The following is a 21,996-nucleotide window of genomic DNA, read 5'->3' as shown; positions in this document are numbered from 1 at the left end:
AAACATAAGGTATTACATTCATAAGTACTATAGGAATTGATCTCATTCCTTAAAATCAAACTTAAAAGATGGCATTTTTTTCCTTTTTTTCGTAAACAGGAACAAGTATTGAAAAGAAGTTTGAACATTACCATACCACCCCCCTGCTCAGCACAGGATCTGCAGTACAAACTGCAACTGCAGCATCCCTAAGACAGAGTCATCCAACTTAAATACCTCCAGTAAAGATGACCTCACCAACTCATGAGGCTGTCTGTTTCACTGTTGTGTTAATTCAGCTTCTATCTGCTTCCATGCAATTTCCACTCACTTGTTCTATTCCTCTCTTCTAGAGTAGCAGAGAACAAATTCAATCCATATTCTATAGGGTGCTCCTCCAGATATCTGAAGGCTGCCATCTTGTTTCCCCTTAATCTTTTTCAGGCTTAACATGCTGCTTGAATTTCCAGATTCCAAACCCCTCACGAGTCTGGCCTCTCCCCCCCCCCCCTTTGGACATTGCTCAGTTTGCCAATGTCCTTTTGATAATGTAGTTCAATGCAGTGCAGTCATTTCCACAATGCAATACAATGCAGCTAGGCACAGTATTCCAGATTTGGTGTGACCTGCACAGAGCAGAGTGGAATTATTAATGCTTTTCTTAAAGCAGCCTGAGATTGCATTGCCTCCTTTTAGTAGCAGCATCACATCTCTGGCTCATGTTCTTCTACTTTCCATTAACAAAGACACTTAGATCCATTCCACATGTGTTGCTTCCAAGCCAAGTCTCCCTCATTCTGTATTTATACCACTTATATATTACCTAAACAGGATTTACATTCATCCCTGCTGAATCTCTTCTTGCTGGCTTCAGCCCAGTGTTGCAGCCTGTCATGATAATTTTGAAACTTTATTTTGCCTTTATTTTGCAATGTTAACTTTTTTCCCTAATGCTGTGTCATCTGCCTGTTTGGTATAAACATCCTATTTATATTTGAGTTAGAAAATTTTGATTCAAATAAAAATATGAATATGACTGTGTCAAAGTCAGAGTTATGTAGTACCCCATGTGAGACCACTCTACAGTTTGATGCAGAATTGTTAATATGCACACTTGCTGTTACTCAACCATATGGTCCAGCTCACATATTACATCTTGTGAACAAGACTATCTTGAAAGCTCAGCTGGATGCTTTCTTGAAACCAAGATACTTTATATCAACAACTGTCCAATGATCTATTAACTAATAATTATCAAAAAAAGAAGTATGGATCACCTGGCATTAAGTAATCTTGATCAACCCATAGTAGTTCCTATTGATAAATAGTTCCTTTCTAGATAACACATAAAATTATCCCCCCCCCCCCCCGATATAAAGTTTCTTGAGTTTGTGGGGTATTGTTTGTTCGTTCTATAACCATCAAGCAGCTTTCCACATTCTTTCTCCCATCTGCAGCATTCCCTTCTCGCCCACCATAAATACCAATATTACAATGATAACATATGCATAACGAATGTGACTACTTGTGCAAGTACCCATGTTTAATCTCTCACATAGAAATGTATGTTGTTGATATGTGCCTTTAAATCATTTCCAACTTATGGTGACCCTAAGGCAAATCTATCACAGGGTTTTCTGGAGCTGAGCGTGTGTGACTTGCCCAAGGTTATCCAGTGTATGTTGTTGTTGTTGTTGTTGTTGTGTGATTTTGAGTTGTTTTTGACTTACGGCCCAGAGGCAAACTTATCATGGGGTTTTCTTGGCAAGATTTGTTTAGAGGAAATTTGCCATTGTCTTTTCCTGAGGCTGAAGGCATATGACTTCCCAAGATCACCCAGTAGGTTTCATGGCTGAGGAGGGAATTGAACCCTGGTCTCCAGAGTCATAGTCCAACAATCAAAGCAATATTCTGCACTGGCTCTCCACCCATTTTATACACATATGTTATTAAACATTTATTTTATTAGTAATGTTTTTATATATTAGTGATGTGTTTTGGCCAAGGGGTAACAGAAAGGACAAAGGTTAGCGAGAGCTGATTTGAAATATTCACCATGGACAGGACGAGGAGATAGAAAGTATGAAAACATTTATGTCTTTGTATACACAGTATTGAAAATACGATATAATGCTAATTGTTTCCAAATGTATCAAATTACGATTCTCTTCAGCCTGAACCTAGATAGAGTTAGACAGAACCAACACCATTGATTTCATTTGACATCTGTAACTAATTCTGCATAGGATGTGGCTGTTTAAGCAATATGCAGAAATAATATTTCATTTTGCTAAATTTTATGAGGGTTTCTTGGGGAGGATACTTCATTATTATATTTTCCTGATTTTTTTTGTCTTGCCTTTATACTATAACTGAACTTAGATACTGATTCTAACAGTTTCTCAACTACTTGTTTTTATTCTTGGAAATTCTGAGACTTGGAAAAAATGTAAAAATCCCACTTACAAATACATTTTAAGAACTATTCCCAAAATCAACATTAGATGGTGCCTGCAGTTTCTCTATTCTTCTCTCCCTCTCTACACCCAAATGCACTACAGTTACTTGGCTGATTGGCTAAGTGAGCATTCCTTGGCTTCGATCCAAGCAGGCCCTCCCCACACATTCCTCTCCCTTTCCCTATGGATGCAATATCTCCCACATAAGAAAGACCATAGCATTACACAAAGAAGTGTGAATGTAACAGTGGGAGGTGAGCAGGGTGCCTGCTCTCTTCCAGCACAAAGCAGCGTGGTTCTTTTATTTAATTAAGTTGCACCTGCTGTCTGATTTCCGGGGACTGGGCCTACTTGTGCTACAGGCCAATAGGCAGGCAGCAAGGTCACATTACAATAGTGCATGCCGATCAAAGAAATACAGCAAAGCTTGCGTTGCCATAGGCATTGTTCAGTGCATGTGTCTATGTGTGCGCATATGCAAAAGAATCAAACTGAAAAGAAGTCAACCTGTGTTTCGGAGCTGAAATGCGGTTCTGGTAGTAAGGTGTTTTAAACACCTCACTAAAGCTAACTGAGCAGTTTAAAGATGTAGATATATATTTCAAAATAAATGTCTCATAATCCTTACCCACTTGTCTGGGAGTGAACCCCTGGATGACTTAAATTTTTAAATTTATATCTCACTCTTTCTCCAGTGAGCTCAAAGTGGCATATGTGGATCTCCTCCTCCCCGCTTGGTCTTCATGATAACAACCTGGTGAGGTAGGTCAAGCTGAAAGATCAATTGTCCAAGATCACCCGGTGAGTTGTAAGGCTCACTGAAGACATGGATCTACGCACTCTAATCACTACACAATGCTGGGTGCCTGTGTCTCTAAGTAGACATGCATAGGATTTCCCGCTGTAGTACCTTTTACTTTCTGTGCACTGCACAATAAAGAAGTTTGGTAGGTGTCCTGCTAGACACACTGAAAGAGGGCATGAGAGGGGCTGTGAGGCCACATTGGCCAGCCTACCTTTGTGACAAACAGAGTCCTCCTCCTCCTTTGGCAGACATGTTTTCCACTGCTAATGGATCCAGCTGCCACAAAAGCTGTTCTCTAGAATTCACATAATACCAATATACTCGCAAGTGGTCATCTGTCAGTGCATGATGGGTATCACATGAAGCACTACCAAAGTATGAACATTTATATGTAATAAAACCCCAGTTACCACTGCTCATCCCTTCTCATCAAAAGTTGCCTTGGTAACATAGTACAGCCAGCCCTTAGCATCCATGGGGGTTCTGTTTTGGACCCCCCCCACACACACACAGATGCAAAAAACGGTGGGATCTCAAGCCCCCTGGTTTTCAATGGTTTCACATGCACGTGTGGCCACTCTGCTGCAGCCGTGTACATGTGCAACCATTAGGGGGTCCATGGTTGCTTAAATCTACAGATGGCCAGCCCATGGAAGTGGCTAAGGAAAAGGAACATGTATCTAGAATCCAGAAAAGGAAGTCCCTATCTAGAAAGGAAGCCCATCTAGAACATGACACCACAACTAGAATGTATGGCTCTGCATTGTAATAGGCCGTTCCTTATACAGTTTCCTTTCATGCAGAACTTTCTTGAGGTATGAGTATCACACTTCTTCAGGCTTTTCTTTGAAGAATGAAGGGCTGTGCCCCAAAAGGAGACTGCAGCAACCACACACCATGACCTCTGGAGAGAACAAAAAGAACCCGCTTCTGAGTGGGTTCTTTTTGCATCCTGGAAGGGGTACCATAGGCACGCTTGCACAACATGATGATGCCCCTTGTGTGCAGCACCATTTGGGTGCTGTGCACAACAAGCATCATCATGGTGCATGCCATGTAAATGGGCATGCACCAAGATGGTGCCCGGGTGGTGCGGTGAGGGCTCGGAGTGTCCGGCTGTTCAGCCCTCACCACGCCTATAGGCCAAAACAAAGTGCCGGTTTGTAGAGCCCCTGAGTCTACAATAGCTTCTTGCCAACAGCTGCAGGTAGTATCCATGAGGGGAGGGGGGAATCTGCCCCAGATTTTAGTCCAGATATTAAAAGAAATGTCTTAGGTACTGAAACCTTTGTTTTTGTTGTTGACTGATGTGAAGTCAATTTTGATTTACAGCAACCCTATAAATGAGACCTCCAAGACACCCTGTCATCAACAGCCCTGTTTATGTCTTGTAGACTCAGGGCCATGACTTCCTTGATTGAATCTATCCAGTGAACTCTATCCCTGAAATATATTCATCACCTTGGACAGCTCCTTTAAAGTTTGTTTTATAACCCATTTTGGACTCAATATCTCACCAAAATGGAAGCCACCTGCTTTCACTGCTCTTTGCCTCTACCACTTTTTCAAGGTTACCTACCTCATCCTCAAAGGAACTGAGTATACCTAGTGCACATGCACTTTACTCTTTTCTTTTCTTTTTTCATTTGTTTTTTGTCACAAGGTAGCAATGTTTGTGGCACAATAGAAAAATTTGATAGCCAGACACTCCAGTGATTTCTAAATGTATCTCTTTGCTTGGAGATCTGCAATAAATAATATGATCTTTCTTCAGTTTAACAGGTCTATGAACTGTGACCTCTTCAGTATATATGAGCCCTTCCAAACTACACAATTACAGCAGTATGATTCCACTTTAATTGCCATGGCCACTTCATATGGAATCCTGGTGTTTGTAGTTTTGTGAGGCACTGAAGTTCTGTGGCTGAGAATCCTAAATGCCTTCCCTAGACCGCTAATTCCAAGTTTCCATAAGATGTTGCCATAGCCATTAAAGTGGAATCATTGTGCTATGACTGTGCAATGTAAAAGAGTTGGGTGTATGGGTAAGAGTCCAATGTTGTATTACAGTGTGCCCGCATCATATGTGGGCGCACCAGAAAGACTTCTCCCGTGCCCCAGAAGAAGCAATGGGGTGTGCCAGGCGCACACCGTGGGAACAAGCCCCATTAGTTCTAATGGGGCTTCTTTATGCATTTTTCCCCTTACGTGGCGGGGTCTGGAACGGATCCTCGTGTAAGGGAAGGGCCAACTGTAGTATGTTTATACAAGGCTCAAAAAGGATTTAGATTGCCAAAACTTGGCTTCCTGATTAAGATATGAGCCCTCCTTCAGTGATCACCTCAATATATTTTTCATTAAACATACATGCATAAATGCTAAGTCACTAGTATCATGTGGCAATATGGCTAATGTGAGGGGCCCTTCTTCCTCCCCATCTTCCTCTTCTTCTTCCTCCTTCTCTAATAGTGAGCAGTAATCAGCTGGAAAAAATCCTGATTTGAGAAAGTGAAATTATAGCCAAGCTACCTTGCAAATCAAATTTTCGGTGAATGTACATGGAGAAAATTAAATATGAGCAGATCTGTTCATGACAGTTAATGATATTACAAAAATTACAATAAATATCATTTGAAATCATGTCAAATGCAATATTTCAAATGCATTAAAGCAGCAGATGAATTCTGTGCCAAGGGGAAGAGAAGAAAGAGCCCCATGGATGTGTGATGCCATGAAATTATATTTGCATAATAGGATGTGAATGTTAGTTTTCAAAACTTAATAGTAAAATCTTCACACAGTTTGTCTTGGCAATTCTGCCTTCTGAACAGAATTTACAGTCCAACCCTGTGCATGTTTACTCAACAGCAAGTGCCACTGTGACCAACAGGACTTACTCTCCCCAATAAGCATGTCTGCCATTACAGCCTGGGTCAGTTTCTTTTACTGGGAAATTGTAACAGAAGAGAAACTTGGGCAGTTTGCAAACCGCCCCTTGGGGCGGCCTGTACCCGCCCCTTTCCCTGATGGATCAGGGCCCCAGCTGCCCCAGCGGCAGCCCTGAGGCCCCAATCCGCCGCTTTTCCAGGCCGTGAGAAGCAGCAAAAGGCCACTTCCCCGTGGCCTAGAAAGGGGTGTCCTTGGGGCTTCAAGCCCCAAGGACACCCCGACAGTGGCAGGGAAAAAGAGAAAGAGGCCGCTTGGCCCCTTTCTCTTTTGTGTTGCTGGCGCAGCCGTGTAAAGGCTGCGCTAGCGACACAAATGAAGGAAGGAGCTCCCGGAGCTCCTTCCGATGCCGCGAAAAGGGTGCCAGGACGTCACGTCCGCACTGCTCCGTTTGGAGGCAGCGCAGCCGTGACGTCCTAATAGCGGCGCCCATGTAGAATGGGTGCCACCATTTTGTACATACCCTGTACATACTTGGGGTGGGGGCGTCTGAAAGAGATGCCCACGGGCAACCCAAGTACGTACGGAGTACATACTAGGGTGCCCGTTTGGAAAGGGCCTAAGTCTATTAAACAATTGCCTTTATTTCTTTTAAAAAACACTCCTGCATAACCATAGAGAGAAGCAAACAATTTCCACCCCACTAGTATACATAGTGATTAGGTAGGGATTGAAATTGGGAGTCTCAGATACTTGAGTCTGGTTTGTTTTGATTTTTGATTGAGAATGGGTCTTTCTCTGAGAGTCTGAAGTGATCTGAAGTGCATCCTACAAGATTCTATAAGATTTCTTCGTCCCTTCCATTTCTTATGTCCAGGGACACCAGCTGCCATGTGAACAATAAGCATTATCTATGGTTTCTAGTATTCCTGGAAGAAGTTGGGCATTGGGCTGTCTTCCAAAAATCTCTGGGACCAGTTTGATGCCATACAGTAGCCATAACCTTTCATGCTGTCCTTCATCTTGTCAAATTTGAGATAGGGCAGATGGAGGATCACAGTATGGCATCTGCAAAGATGTTTTATAATACCGATTGCACCACCAGGACTATAAAAGTTGGTAGACACCTTATTCATAATTTGTCCAAAAGTAGATCTATTCAGAACATGCAATGAATATGAATTCCATTATATTCATATGAATAGACAGATAGATATATAACCATGGAAGTAGACAGTATAATATTTTTTGTGGTCTGTTTTTTATTGTATACATTGATTGCCTAGTATATCTTTTATCAGTTTAGAACACTGGATTGACACAATGACTACGCCAGTCTAAACCGCTTAAACATTAACCCATTATATATTTTCTTCATTCAAACCAAATTGTTAATTTTGTATTTGGAAAATGCAGGACTGTAGTTATCTATTGTAGCTACAGTTGTGGAGAGAGTGTTCCACACTCAGAATTCTGATGCAAGCTAGTTACATACATTTCAAATGAAATCCAGAAGCAGCGTTTTGCACTGAAGCCAAGATCTCAGACCAGTATATAGACAAGAAGTAGGAGATGGAATGTAAAATGGCAATAGAGGATAATTTGTCAGTTCCAGACATGAAAGAACATGTTCATGTCTTTGGTGAAATGGAGAGTAGTTCCTGAAAGCTTTTGACACAATAAATTTGTTTATTTTTAGGGGCCACAACCTTTGTTGCTTATGTCTATTTGTGTCCTGTTGTCAATAATTCAGTAAAGGGATACAGTGCTTTCAGTGATGCATTTATACAATGCCTATGTAGCTGGATAGGTAATACAGGCGGTCCTTGAGAAAAATGTCTGGTAGGTGACTTGTCCCTTCAGTTGGTAATATAGAAAATTTCCATAATCAGGCTTTCTTAAAGCAGGTAAATGTATGAGGAGGGGCATGCACCAACCCTGTGCCTTCCACTGCCATTTTAGACTGCCTTCATGTAGAGGGTAGCATGAAGGTTCTCTATATGGTTGGCAGTGCAATGTAGCTTTTTGCTAGGTGTAGTATTCCTCTCCCTTCTTCTTTTGTTCTGTAAATATAAATTGTCATATTTGGGCATTCATTTATTCCTTCTGTGTGTAAAAACACTATGTTCCATTAAAGTCTTAGTGGAAAAAACATTGATTTAGGGTTACATTTCCTATGTAACTTAGGAAAATACCTGCTGGAACCTTTGAAAAAGTACACTTAATTTTTAGATAATTAAATAGATATTGATTATAAGAAATTTAGTGCAGTTAATACTGATGCATTCTGAAATGGCAGAGAAAGATCACTTGATCCATTTCAACATGTGGTTATATTTGAAGTTGAACACCATGTAGAAATTGCATCTGGCTGTGCAGAACACTTCTACTTAACAAACAACAACAATAGCAAAATGGCCAAAGAATAATGCAAAATCCTGTATATATGTGTATGAGTGTATACACATTAGTACATTCTGAGGTACACACAGAATTCTTTTGCATGGAAGTTGCTTTGTTTATGGAAGCAGCAGATGAATGCAAGAAAAGGAATGCATAGATTGATCTTCCCCAAGTTAGAGTGGAAACTGTTATCATAAGTGGAGGAGAGATATAAATATTCAGAATTATTTCCCCAGTTTTAATGGCAACAGGTCATCATGAAACGGGAGATCTGCTTTACTGCTTTTCTTTTAAAAACCTGCTGAGGATTGTTCAGCCAGGTGGCTGTGCTCAATAAACTTGACATTTTTATTGACTGATTAACAAAGGGACACAAATAGATGTCAGCAGCTAAGAGTTGTGGCATCTTGAAAACTAGCAAATTTATTAAGGCACAACACTTGCATGAACTAGAGTACAATTCATCAAAGGTGTGAATAGTCTCACATCTGGATCTGAAAGTGGCATTTAAAAACAAGGTTTGTATGGGTCTTTTTACCTCCTCAGTTGTTTAGATCACACCCACTGCTGGAATGAAGTTATTAATTCTACGAATTCCCAATAATTCCAGGAATTCCCTGGCCATGTGCTTTCCTTTTGGCTCCTCTTTGTTATATTACCTTGGACTATATTCTGCTGGGTTTCCAGGAGAAGATCATTAACAAAAACATCAGGGACAAGATCCAATGTCAGCAAAAATGCAAAGAAAAAAGAGGATCCTCTTTTTCCACTCCTGCTGTCACCCTCTGTGGTAACCAAAACCATTCCAAGGCTGCATCTACGCTGCAGAATTAATGCAGTATGACACCACTTTAACTGCCATGGCTCAATACTATGGAATTCTGGGATTTGTAAGATATTTAGCCTTTCCTGTCAGAACTCTTGTGCCATGACCAACTACAAATCCCAAGGATTCCATAGGGTGGAGCCATGGCAGTTGAAGTAATGTCAAACTGCATTAATTCTTCGGCAGCAGTCCAAGATGGACTTTACATGTCCTGGAGTAGATTTTGAGAGTGCATGGAGTGTGGGTATTGAAGAACAATTTAATGAATGTACCAAACTGAATCTTTGCTTAATTTTGGAAGAAAGGTAAATTACAAATAAATATAACAATATATTTGTCAAAGCTTTTTAAATATGAACTGTTTTAAAATGAAAGAACTAGCTTTTTTCAGTTTCCTTGTTGATTCTGTTGTCCTGAAGGTCATTTGTTTTCTAGCTTCCTGATTCTGATAATAAGGATCTGTGAATCAATGTTTATTTGATGGTGCACAGATTTCCTCTTAGGCCACTTCCTGAGCATTATGCTTGTGCAATGAATCCTTATTGACATTTTTTGTTCCAATAAACGCCGATTTAAAGAGAAGCCAGTGAGTGCAGATCAGTGACAAGTGTTGGCATTTCATGTTTAGCCAGAACTCTGAGGTGAGTGTCTAAATGAACAAGAACCAATTTGTTTGTTTAAAGCTGTGTGCTGTATGACAAAGATGCAGTATTAAAACTAAAACAAAGAAACAGAGAAGCAATGCAGGTTTGATTTGCTGGGAGTGGCTGCTAGCAGTATGTTCAAAGCTGGAGTCTGACCTCACCTGAGAAATGATGTGAACTGTTCAGAGTTGTTGAGATGATACTGCTTGCTGCATAATCTCTAGGCAGGGACAATCCCAATTAATCATCTGTCATCTCACTTTTTCAGTTACTTTTAATATCTCACTTCTTTCTCTTCCTCCCACTTTCCTCCTTTGTCCTCAGCTCACTTCAATTGCTGCAGATTGATTTCAAAGTGCAAAAAGTCATAATTCTGGTCTTAGACCCCATTGGAAGAATTGAGAATTGTACTCAATTAACTCAGTGGTGGGGAGAAAAGGAGAAGTGGAATTTTGCCTTTTCCCATAGATTCAGGCAAGCGCAAACTGCTGCTGCCTCTCCTAGTGTGTCTCTTTTTCCTCTTTTAATAACCTTTGCCATCTTGACTACACTTTGATGTTGTTTGGCCACACTTCCTGGTTTTCATCTGTGAAATATTGGACGGTATGTTATTGCCAACAGCAAACTGGTGAAATATTTCCTTAAGACTGTTTGAAGATGTCAGTTTGAAAGAATTACATTACATTATTAAAACTCTTTGGCATAATATGTATAGGCAGGAGCTTCCTCCAACTGACTTTTTCTTACCTAACTGAGTATAGGTAGCATTTTTGGAAGCTTCATGCCAAAGACTTTTTGATCATTTACCCAACTGTTGTTCTTTAATTTCTTGCAGAACCAGATCTGCCGTTGTTCTTGTTGTTTAACAAATCTATTATTCTTCACATTGATTATAAGCTTCAGATTTCTATAGGAAATTATTTAAGATTCTGATTTAATGAAATCACTTGCACCATGTAAAATGCATGTGAAAGAATGAAACAAAAACTTCAATAGACAATACCTGTTTGGAGCCTGATGATGCCCTTTTTAAAATGGCTTCTGTTTTGTTTTTTCTGGTGCAGATCTCCTTTCCCATATAAACTAGAAATGTGGGACTTTATCACACAAGACTGGCAAAGAAGAATTTCAACAGGATATAAAAGTGTCTTTGGATGGTACTTATCACATGACATTGTGCCCTTCCTGCTGGCACTTTGCATTGACATTGTTGGTGGAGCACACCTTTTCATTGATGAGGAAAACCCATCAGTGACTCCCAATATCTCTGCTATTCCATTAGTCTCCCTGGTGTGATAGGTCCGTTCTGGTACAGGAATGATCTGATGGCAGTCACATGGCATGAGGAGGCATGGGTCTTCACCTCTCCCCCCTCTCTCTCCTTTCTCTTGCTCTTGCCAAACAAGCTGAGAATTTTTTTTTACTCTGTGCCTTTCAGGGTTTTTTATTTTTATTTTTGCTGCGATTGCATAATTACTGCTAAATGATAAAATAAAAATAATCTTTATCATTTCCCTGTAATTGTGGAATCAAGGCAAAAAATGAAAATAAACAAATCCAAAAGTGTACATACAATGAGTAGAGTATTCATAGGAAGGAATATGGGCTTAGAAAGTGCAGAAAGGATCATGGATGGCCAAAGCTGCACACTCACATGATTACAGGGAAATGTGATACTGAATGTTTTCAAACTGGTATGTTCTCATTTGCTTTGCTAATGCAACTGTTGTGAAAAACAGACTGATGTGATACAGTCCATAACTGGAATGTCTAACCATAATTTTTAGGCCACTGCAGCTTTTAGAAATGGTACCAATCATATGGCAACCAAGAAGATCAGAATATTAAACATAATTTTTGAGAATTACAACTGTGACTATTCTCTGAGGACTCATGTTTGCATTTAAGATACAAAAACAACCAAAAAAGGTACAAAAGGTACAAAATACTACTGATTTTAAATATAAATTAGGCTGTGTAGACTGAATAGCAAAAGATGATTGATGGCGTCTACTGAGCTAATGTATATGTCCATGAGTGAGCTCTTCAGGAAAAATAGAAAAAGAAAGAAAAAGACTCCCCTCAAAACAATAACAAAAAGTCCCAGTTGTGGAGTACTCCAGCATAGCTAAAATCAAAGGTCTAGTAAGGAAATGTTGAAAGAAATGCTTCAGAATGAGTTCCATTCTGTTTTATGGGTTTTCAGGATAAACATATATAGAATCAGGATTATCAGAATAAACATACATGTTCATCAGAATAAACATCTATAGAATCTGTTCCCCTTCACAGCTCTGACTGAACAAACAAATACAATTCCTTTTGTTCTCTTGCATGTGCCTGTATGGTTTTTATTTATATAATACTTAATATGCAAATATATATGCCTGTTATGACTTGAATGAATGATTAATTTTGACAGTCGAAGTAGTCTGTGTATTGCCACTTGTACAAATAACCCAGCCTTATCTTGATGTTGAGCCAAGGAGAATATGTGTTGCCTTCCAGTCTTGCGGCCCAGTTTTAACAGCTCCTGTTTTAATTAACAAATGTAATTCCAAATTATTATCCAATGCAGGAATAAGATAGAGGAGTGTGTGCCTTATATTACATATTATTGTTATCAGTGGCTCAGCAGGATGCCAGTTGGCATTAAAGATGAACAATGAGTAAGTTACAGGAGTCTTTTCAGAAATGCTTTAGCAAAAGGGAAAGGCCCTGTATCTGATCTAGAGATGGGAGGGGGGGCAGGGGGTGGGGCAGGGTTGAGATGGAAATCCTTTCCAACCTCTTCAAAGTGCAGTGAAATGTATGAAGTAAACTGTACTGATTACAAGGCTCAAAAAGGGCTAACATGCAATTTGTGTTCTTTTTATGTAGATTAAATGCGTTCACCATGGCTCCTAGAGCTTAGGTTCTCAGTGGGGATTCATGGGGTTGAGTATCAGTCAGTCACAGTCAGCCGTTGAACCACAGGGTGGCAAAATCTGCTATTGTGCATTAGAATTTAGAAACAGTCACTTAATCTATCTTAATGGGCAAGAAACCCATGGGACAACTGCACATTAAAACCAGCAAGTTAGTTAGAACATTTAAGGAAAGCTGTTTATATATATATTTGAAAGGTTATTAGTGAATCTGAAATCCTCACAAAGAGCTCTTTACAGTGTAGCTAGCTAGCAACAGAGACATCTCTGTCCCCTCTTATCATAGGGAAACCTGCCGGCATTAAAGCAGTCAGCATACGGTTGTGTATGATGAAATAAACAAGGCAGGAACAAGAGCAAATGGAGAGAAGCTGCAGTTGATCCAGCTTTTGTTCAGGAGAAAACATATACTGCTTTTATTTTTCTGCTGTTTATCATGGGAGTAGAAATAAAGGTATGCCTGTATTTGAATGTTGGCTTTATGGATATGATGGCTGCTTGACATTAATGGTGCACCTAGGTATATTAATCCTAGGTTGGAAAGGATTGGCTCAGTCCAGCAAGCCAGTATTTAAAATCGTCTGTACTAATGAGACAACTAGCTTTTTGGTAAGACCAGTCCTAGTAGTGGAGTGCTAAAAATGGCAGATCATGCAATATAGTAGGAATATAGAGCCTCATGCAATATTTTCTGTTCTACACAAGAAAAAGTACCAGCCTTAATGCACTCAGACTTAGGCAGATAGGTAGGAAAGATAAGAAAATGTCTTATAAGACAAGAAAGTGTCAAAAAACCTCAAAACAAAGCAAGAAGCAAAAACAGCAAAGAATATTATGGAAATGTATAGGTTAACAAATTGATTAGAGCATAGATTTTCATGAACCTATGGTATGAAATAGATCAGAGTCCACTTTACCAAATGCATGCAGTGTTGCTGTCATTTGGCAGGTATCTGTAAAACAAGGAAGAGGCACTAGGGGCCACATGACAAACATACGATGGTTAATGAAGCACACAAAGAAATCCCAGAAGAAAATCAGCCTGTGACAAAGCCTTTGAATGCATAGATCACAAAAAGCAATGGAACACTCTTAAAAACATCAGAGTGCCACTACATTTGAAGTCCTGATGAGAAATCTGTACTTAAAAAGAGGCTACTGTTAGAAAAGAGTATGGAGAAAAAGCATGGTTCCCAGTTGGCAAAGGGGTCAGGCAAGGCTGCATCCTATCAGCATGTTTATTGAACTGTATGCAAAAAATACCATACGTAGAGCAGATTTAGCTGTGTGGATGACACCATACTATAGCAGAAAGCATCATATTGGAACAATTACTAAGGAAGATTTAAAAAAGTGCAAAGGCAGGCTTGATGCTGAACAAAAACAAAAATAATGACCACAGAGATTCTACATAAATTCGACTTAGACAATGAAGAAATCAAATAGTTATGCTTCTGCATTTAAAATTATGGCTGGCATCCTATATCGCAGTGATGGATTGTGATCTAGAATTACAGATTCATAACTGCTCTGTATTCAGCTATGCTCTGTACTCATGATCTTAGTATAAGTGCAACAATTGCAACTGCCTTGGTCAAACCTACATTAAAAGCCTGTAGCCAGACTGAGTGATGCAGGTCTGTTCTGCTGGCAATTGGCATGCAGAACGATGATGTTTCCAGCCCATTCCCACCACCAAATTCCAGAATGACAAGCAGAACCAAGCCACTGTAGCAACTCTTCACTGCACTGCACTGCACTGCACTGCACTGCACTGCACATTGATAGTGGAAGGGGTTTTGAAATATCACCCTATTGTGCGTCAATTGCCAACAGAACAGACTTTTATCATTTGATGCTGCCAATTGTTAAGGTGGGTTTGGGAAGTCAGATCAGGAGCTGAGATGTAGTTATGCATTACGACTATATAATTATGTCTCTGATATAATTATCTCAATGGGTTATTGGAGGGGGAGAAATGTATATGATGCAACTACATCAATGCAGTGTACTATTTGGACCACTTGCATGTTTATTTATATGCATGGTATATTTAAAGGTACAGTTTAGTTGGAGAGGAAAGAGGAAGAACAAAGAAATGGCAGGGCCACTGCATAATGATGGTGAAATGCTAACAGGACACAGAGAAGACCAAAATATGATACCTTCTTTTGACTCATGATGTCAGCCACTCCCTCCCTCCATTGACATCTTTCCATGCCACACCATACAAAATCTGTAATAATGTTTTTTGTACTAATCATAATTCCCGTATATCACTAAATGTAATGGCAATAGTTGCAGCATCAACAAAAGCAAAATTAAAATTATACCTTTAAATTACAACATCATATGCACAGCCTAAATGTATTTACATGTACATTGTTACATGTGGTTAAAGTGAAAATTTGGTAAGATGTGATGCTTTTTAAAGAAAATTAAAAAGAATTTTAAAATTAAAAAATTAAACAAATTTTAAAAATGTAATTAATTTTTTTTATTACATTCAAATTAAAAATTTTAAACAATCTGGGGCATCTCCTTTCTCTTCTTGTTGAGTCTTGCTCAACTCACACAATATCATCAGCATTTTAAAGGGAAACAGGTGAACATTACAGCTCATTTCTGTAAAAATGCAGATGTTTGGGGAACAGAGTAGTTACCCACCATTAGAGTGTAACCTGATGTGGTCCACATAACCAGCATCCCCTACTGATGCACCTGCCTAAAACAAAAGCAGTTCTCTAACTGGTGAAAATAAAATAAATCATGCCATAAAAAGACTACAACCCAGAAAAGGTAAAGTGGTAATGAAGGAATACCTAGTTAAATAAATTCAGCTCTCTATGAACTGCATCCAAAAGTACTAAAGGAATGTGCAGAGGTAATAGTGGCCAATGTCAGTAACCTTTAGGAATTCTTAGGGGCCAGGAGAGGTGCCAGCAGATTAGAGGAGGACAAATGCTGTTCCCATCTTCAGAAAGAGCTAGACAGTGTTACAGTTAAATGGATCAGCAACTGTTTGACAAACAAAACTCAGAAATTATTGTACTTACGAATGTTTGCTCTTCATCCTAGACTAGAAACATGTGACTGACTAGTGGGGTTCTTCAGGGTTTTGTCCTGGACTCAGTGTTGTTTAAACAACTTTATAAATAAGTGAGGAGCTCAACAGACTGGTGTTATATGCCTGTGTGGGGATAGCGTGAAGGCGTGGTGTATGCATGCCAGCCACCCCAACTCCACCCCAGATCAGAGGGCAAAGAACCGGTGAAAAGCAACCACCACAGCTAGGTCACCCTTTTTGCAGTGCAAAAAGGAGCCATTTTTTGTGGTTTCTTTTTGCGCCACAGAAAGGCCAGATTGACCCCACAGGTCAAGAATGGAAATGCATTCAGAGAAAGGTAACCAAGATGATCAAAGATATGGAAAACAAGCCTTATGAAGAACTGGATAATGTCCAGCATGGAGAAGAGAGAGAGAGTTGATGGAGAAAGGGAAATTGTTGATTCTTTACTTATCCTCTTGCAAAGCAGAGATTTTGTGGCCAATTTCTTATGCTCAGAATTCCTGGCATTTGAGGAAGAAATGTGATTGTCTTCCTTCCCCCACATTTGCCTGAAGCAGAACAAATGAAAAAAGTTTTGAAGCAATAATGTACAGTGTCTTTTCCAATTCACTGAAGCGCTTGTGAATATAGCCCAGAGTCTTTTGACATTAACTGCTTCCTGATATATCCCCATTTTCTTGTAGAGCAAAGGAACTGCAGATGAAATCTGCAAGCCAGGCAGACACAGTTCTTACTGATAGTTAACTTATGATGCCTGAATGACTAAGTACAAAGGCTTTAACCCATTTATGTTTCTTTCAAGCCCTTTAAGATGCTGAACTTGATGACATCTCTGCTGTTTTTTTCCTTGATTGGTTCATTCCATTTTTGTTGCTGTGTCTTACATGGGGCACTCACAGGCTATCCCTTTGGAGACACTGACTGGACTGAATCCAGTTTAGCTTCAAGAACGGCTAGATTGAGTTTGGAAAATATATATTTTATGGACTGTAGCTTTCAGTTTACCATCAGTAGTAGGAAAATTCTGGTTGTTTAACTTAAAAAAAGTTTTCTGGAGCCGAATCATGAGTCTTCATGCTATTAACTAGGTTGTACAGCTTGGGTGGTGCTTGAAAATACAGAGTTTGATTGATTCACTCTCTTAAAGAAATAGTGCCACTGGAAAACACAATACATCAATACCTATAAAGCCCTAAATGGCTTGGGCCCAGGATACCTTGAGGACCGCCTCTCCCCATACAATCCGCCCCGCACTCTCAGAACATCTGGGCAGAAGCTATTGAGGGTTCCAGGGGCCAGACTAGCCTCCACATCTAGGAGGACTTTTACCATCACGGCCCCGACCCTCTGGAATTCTCTGCCCATTGAGCTCCGCTCGGCCACCTCCCTGGCCCAGTTTAAAAAGGGGCTGAAGACCTTCCTGTTCCAACTTGCATTCCCTGACACAGGCCCCAACTAGTTTCTCCCCCCCCCCCCCCATGTGTGTCTCAGCAGAGGCAAGCTGGCCAGAATTGTTTTTTAACTGTTTTTAATGTGTTTGTATTTGCTTTATGGTATTTTGTAATTGTGGTTTGTATTTATAATGTTGTACACCGCCCTGGTTTATAGAAGGGCGGTATATAAATAAAACTTTTATTTATTATTATTATTAATACATTAAAGGAAAAGAAGGTAGGGCAGATAGTTTTGTCACTCTTACAACTCTTATACATCATCATAACTGTCTTCAAAGCCCAACTGCCATCTTTTTGTGGGTAGGGAAGAGAAAGAACTGGATGTCATACAGATTCTGGTGAAGTGTTGATCATCATTTCCAATTTTCAGTTGCATCCCATCCCCAGTTTTCCAGTGTCTGACCTTGCTTCTTGGTTTTAACTGTTTTACTTTATTATGTAGTTTAATTAATGTTTTTTGGAATGTAATGTATGTTTTACAGTTTAAAAAAAATTAAACTGCTTTAACTTGTTTAAATTGACTTTTATTGTATACCATCCTGAAATTTCTAGATATAGGATGGAATATAAATAATGAATAAATAAGATAATTATGATGCACCCTTGGTATCCACTGGGGTTTGGTTCCAGGACTCCCCATGGATACCAAAATCTGTGGATGCTCAAGTCCCATTAAATACAATGGCATAGTAAAACGGGGTCCCTTATTTAAAATGGCAAAGTCGAGGTTTGATTTTTGGTATTTATATTTTTTTGGAATATTTTCAATCTTTGGATATGGAATACCAACCATAATCGATCTAGTTCACTGTTTTCTGTTTAAAGTTGTAGCAGCTCAGAACTATGGCTTTATTTTTGACATGAAGGAAGGAGGTCTATGTTACAGAGATGAGTCAGATCTTGATTGAGTCTGCGTGTCTGCTTCATTAGATAATGAATTACCTTTAGTGATTCCAAATTTTAGGACCTAGCTTCCAGTCTTCAGTTTTCATCTACAGCTGAGGATGAAGTTGCAAATTGTTGTTCTGCTGAGTTTGGCTCCAGGAAAGAAGAAAGGGCTGTGTGCAAATCTTCATCTTAAGTATTATAGCAGTAGTTTGCAGCAATTTGCAGGCTTTAAAAGGAGTCTATGTATTTAGTTAACTTCCTTCTTCTGTCCTAGTTGTTGTACACGGGCTTGCCCTTGGCTCTGCTCTACATCCACCTTCTCCCTGTGTATTAGATGCTCATTTCCCTGTGAAGACTTGAGAATCCTTTACACTTGTATGTATTCACGGAGACAACCTGGAGCAGACTGATTTCTCACTTGAAATTGGCTCACTTGCTTCTGGATTTATGCACTCCCAGGAGTGATCATATCCCACCCAGGTTGCTTGGGTAATATTTGGACTGGTGGGCCCTGATCTTAGTGTGTTTTTATTTATTTAACTATCTAAGGCTGATAGATCCAAGGCAGCAGTTTCATTTATCTGCATTGATTGCATAGCAGGTATTCCATCTGACTGTGATTTTGCAATTATTATCCCAATTTATTTTACAAGATAAAATATTGTGTCCTGACAATTATAGACCAATTCATCTTTTAAGCATTATCAATAAGTTGTGTGCTAGTCATATTTTAAAGGAATGATCAAGTTGGATGGAGGGGAAATCATTTGAGGAGGGGAAGAACTGCACACAGGTTTTAGGTCAGATCATTCCAAAACTGATCAGGGATTAGTATTAAAACACCTAAGAAAAAATATTCTTCCACTAATGAGGGGAAAGACACTTTGCACAACTTCCATGGCGTCAAGTCTGGATTTGAGCAGATCGCATGTGGCAAAAATATGAGAACACCAACACTGACAGACCCCTGCTGGTTCTTATTGACTGTTTTTGTAAGATACATTACCTGTGTCTGAGAGGTAATTGTGAAAGCCATTTGACTGGATCAATACCAGCACATAATAGAATCAAACTGTGTTGATTCAGATATACAGAGGATTGACATATTGCCCCCCACCTTGTTCAACATTCCTTGGTTAAGACATTTCCTGAAAAATTCTCATCCTCTTAAAATGGTTGGTAGATCAGTGTGGTGCAGTCGTTTCAGTGTTGGACTAAGACTCTGGAGACCAGGATTAAAATCCCAGCTCAGCCATAGAAACCCACTGAGTGATCTCGGCCAAGTCATATACTTTCAGCCCCAGAGGAAGGCAATGACAAACCCTCCCTAAATAAATCTCACCAAGAAAACCCCATGATAGGTACACCTTAGGGTTGCCATGAGTTGGGAACAATGTGAAGGCACAGAACAACAAGAGACCTATATCTATTACATTATACAGAAGATGCAGTGCTTCTGCCTTTATTGTGTCTTGAGCTGAGGCTTTGAATATTTACTGCAACATTAAACAGTTGGTGATTAATTATGCTAAATCCAGAGTTTTAGTTTTTACTTGAAAATGTTACCAATATTATTAATAGTGCAATTGATATCTGGATGAAGATGTTACATTTTAGAAATATTTGGGAGCAATTTTTCAAGCTTAAAGATTTTTGAGAGCCCAAATGTTGTTATTTCATAGTGAATGCACAAAGGAGTATTAAATGTCTTGTGTATATGTAGGTATGTGTACCTTCAAGTCACCTGTGGACTTTATGGTAACCCAATGAATTTCACGGGTTTTCGTAGGGAAGGAATGCTCAGAGGCATTTCTTAACTTCGTTTTAAGTTAATGAAGGTTAAAGGTTAGGTAAATGAGGTCAAAGACCATCCAGATCTTTAATGTTAAGTTGCATTTGCGATACTCAGTTGCAAAATCATCTAAATATATCTTGTATTAACCAATACTTTAGAGACAAAGGGTGGACTTTTCTTCCTGCAGTTTATTTGGCTACTTTCACAGTTCCAAAATATAGGCAAGCATTTGCTCTGGTCAAATTTAATGTGCTGACATCTGCAGTACTGACAGGAAGATCTAATAACATGCCATTTTGTGAACATGTGTGCCCTTGTGACACAGAGAAAGTGGAAACTGTGGTATACATTTTGTTCTACTGTTCTCACTATTATTACCAAAGTGCTTGTTGCTCCAGTCTTACAAAGTGTACGTGGCAGATTTGAATTTAATTTAATTTCATTTAATATTATCTTTTGACTGAGTAATTCCTCATATTATAGCAAAGATATCGAGTTTCTCCAATGGCATCACTAAGGGGTGAAGAGTGTAGTGTCACCTGGTGTGCTGATGGAAAGGGGCTGCCTGTGGGACTGGCTGGTCTTCTGGTTGGATGAGAAATTGACTCTCCTCCCTTTCCCGCCCAGCCAGCAGGTCTGCCAGACCCAGAAAGGCTGTAGGGCAACAGCAGTAGCTCACTCCCACCAGCTGCCACTGGTGGGAGGGACATCTTTGGCGTCTGGCCGATCTGCTGGCTGTGGGGGAGGGAAGTGAGTCCCTCTATTCCCACCCAGTCAGCAGCTCCACCAGCCCTAGAAAAGGCTGTTTATTAGAGGAAAGGGGTTACTAAAACTGATCCTCACTGGGTGTCAAATATGTTAAGTATGCCACTCTCTGTGGCAGTAATCACAAATCAGCATAGGATGCTGGCAAACTACTTGAAGCATTAGTGTTTTATACTATCTTATACAGTTGTATTATCAATATTTTTTATCTAATGCTGCATTTTTATTTTATTTTACATGGTCATTGATCAAAATAAAGATTTATTCATTTATTCATTCATTATCACTGCTAATATCATGTACTTTCATCCCACTTTCATAAACTGGTTTTCCAGGGATTTGTAATCCTTCAGAGAGTTCAGAATTTGTTTGTACAAACATGGCAGCAGGTCCACAGATATTAGGGTGTATATTAAAGGAAGGTAGAGAGCCAGTGTTATCTAGTGGTTTGAGTGTTGGACTAGGGCACTGGGGGATCAAGATTTGAATCTCTACTCAGCCATAGAAACCCATTGGGTGACCTAGAGCAAGTCATGCTCTTTCATTTTCAGAGGAAGGAAATGACAAACCTCTGAACAAATCTTGCCAAGAATATCTTGTGATAACATCACCTTAGACTCACCATTAGTCAGAAATGAGTTGGATGCAAGCTATGGCTGGCATTCTGTCTAGGAGTTACTAGTACATAAGCTGGATTTACGATTTCATACTTTTGCAGATTCACATTTATGGTCATTAATGACTGAACATGACCCAAAGAGTTTCTAAGGTGCTGCGGATGAGGTCACTGGGAAATGACATCTGCAGTGCTCTCCCAGTTGTGGGGGGCATTGAGAGAAGCAGTTGCAGCAGGACTGCAAGGGGTCTTTCCATGCCTGTACTCAATGTGCCCTGTGAATGGGAGAGTGTAGATGTCATTTGCTAGTGTCCCCCTCCCATGTGCCTTCAAGTGGCCTATGGTGATCCCATGAATGTTCTTGGATATTCTTAGGCAAGGAATACTCAGAAGTGATTTTGCCAGTTTCTTCATCTGAAATATTGCCAACAACACCTGGTATTTGTTGACAGTCTACCATCCAAGTATTAACCAGGGCT

Source organism: Sceloporus occidentalis, unplaced genomic scaffold, assembly GCF_023333645.1.
Source record: "Sceloporus occidentalis isolate IW3139 unplaced genomic scaffold, rSceOcc1.0.p SCAF_2, whole genome shotgun sequence".
Classification (NCBI taxonomy): domain Eukaryota; kingdom Metazoa; phylum Chordata; class Lepidosauria; order Squamata; family Phrynosomatidae; genus Sceloporus; species Sceloporus occidentalis.
This window is presented reverse-complemented; position numbering follows the sequence as displayed.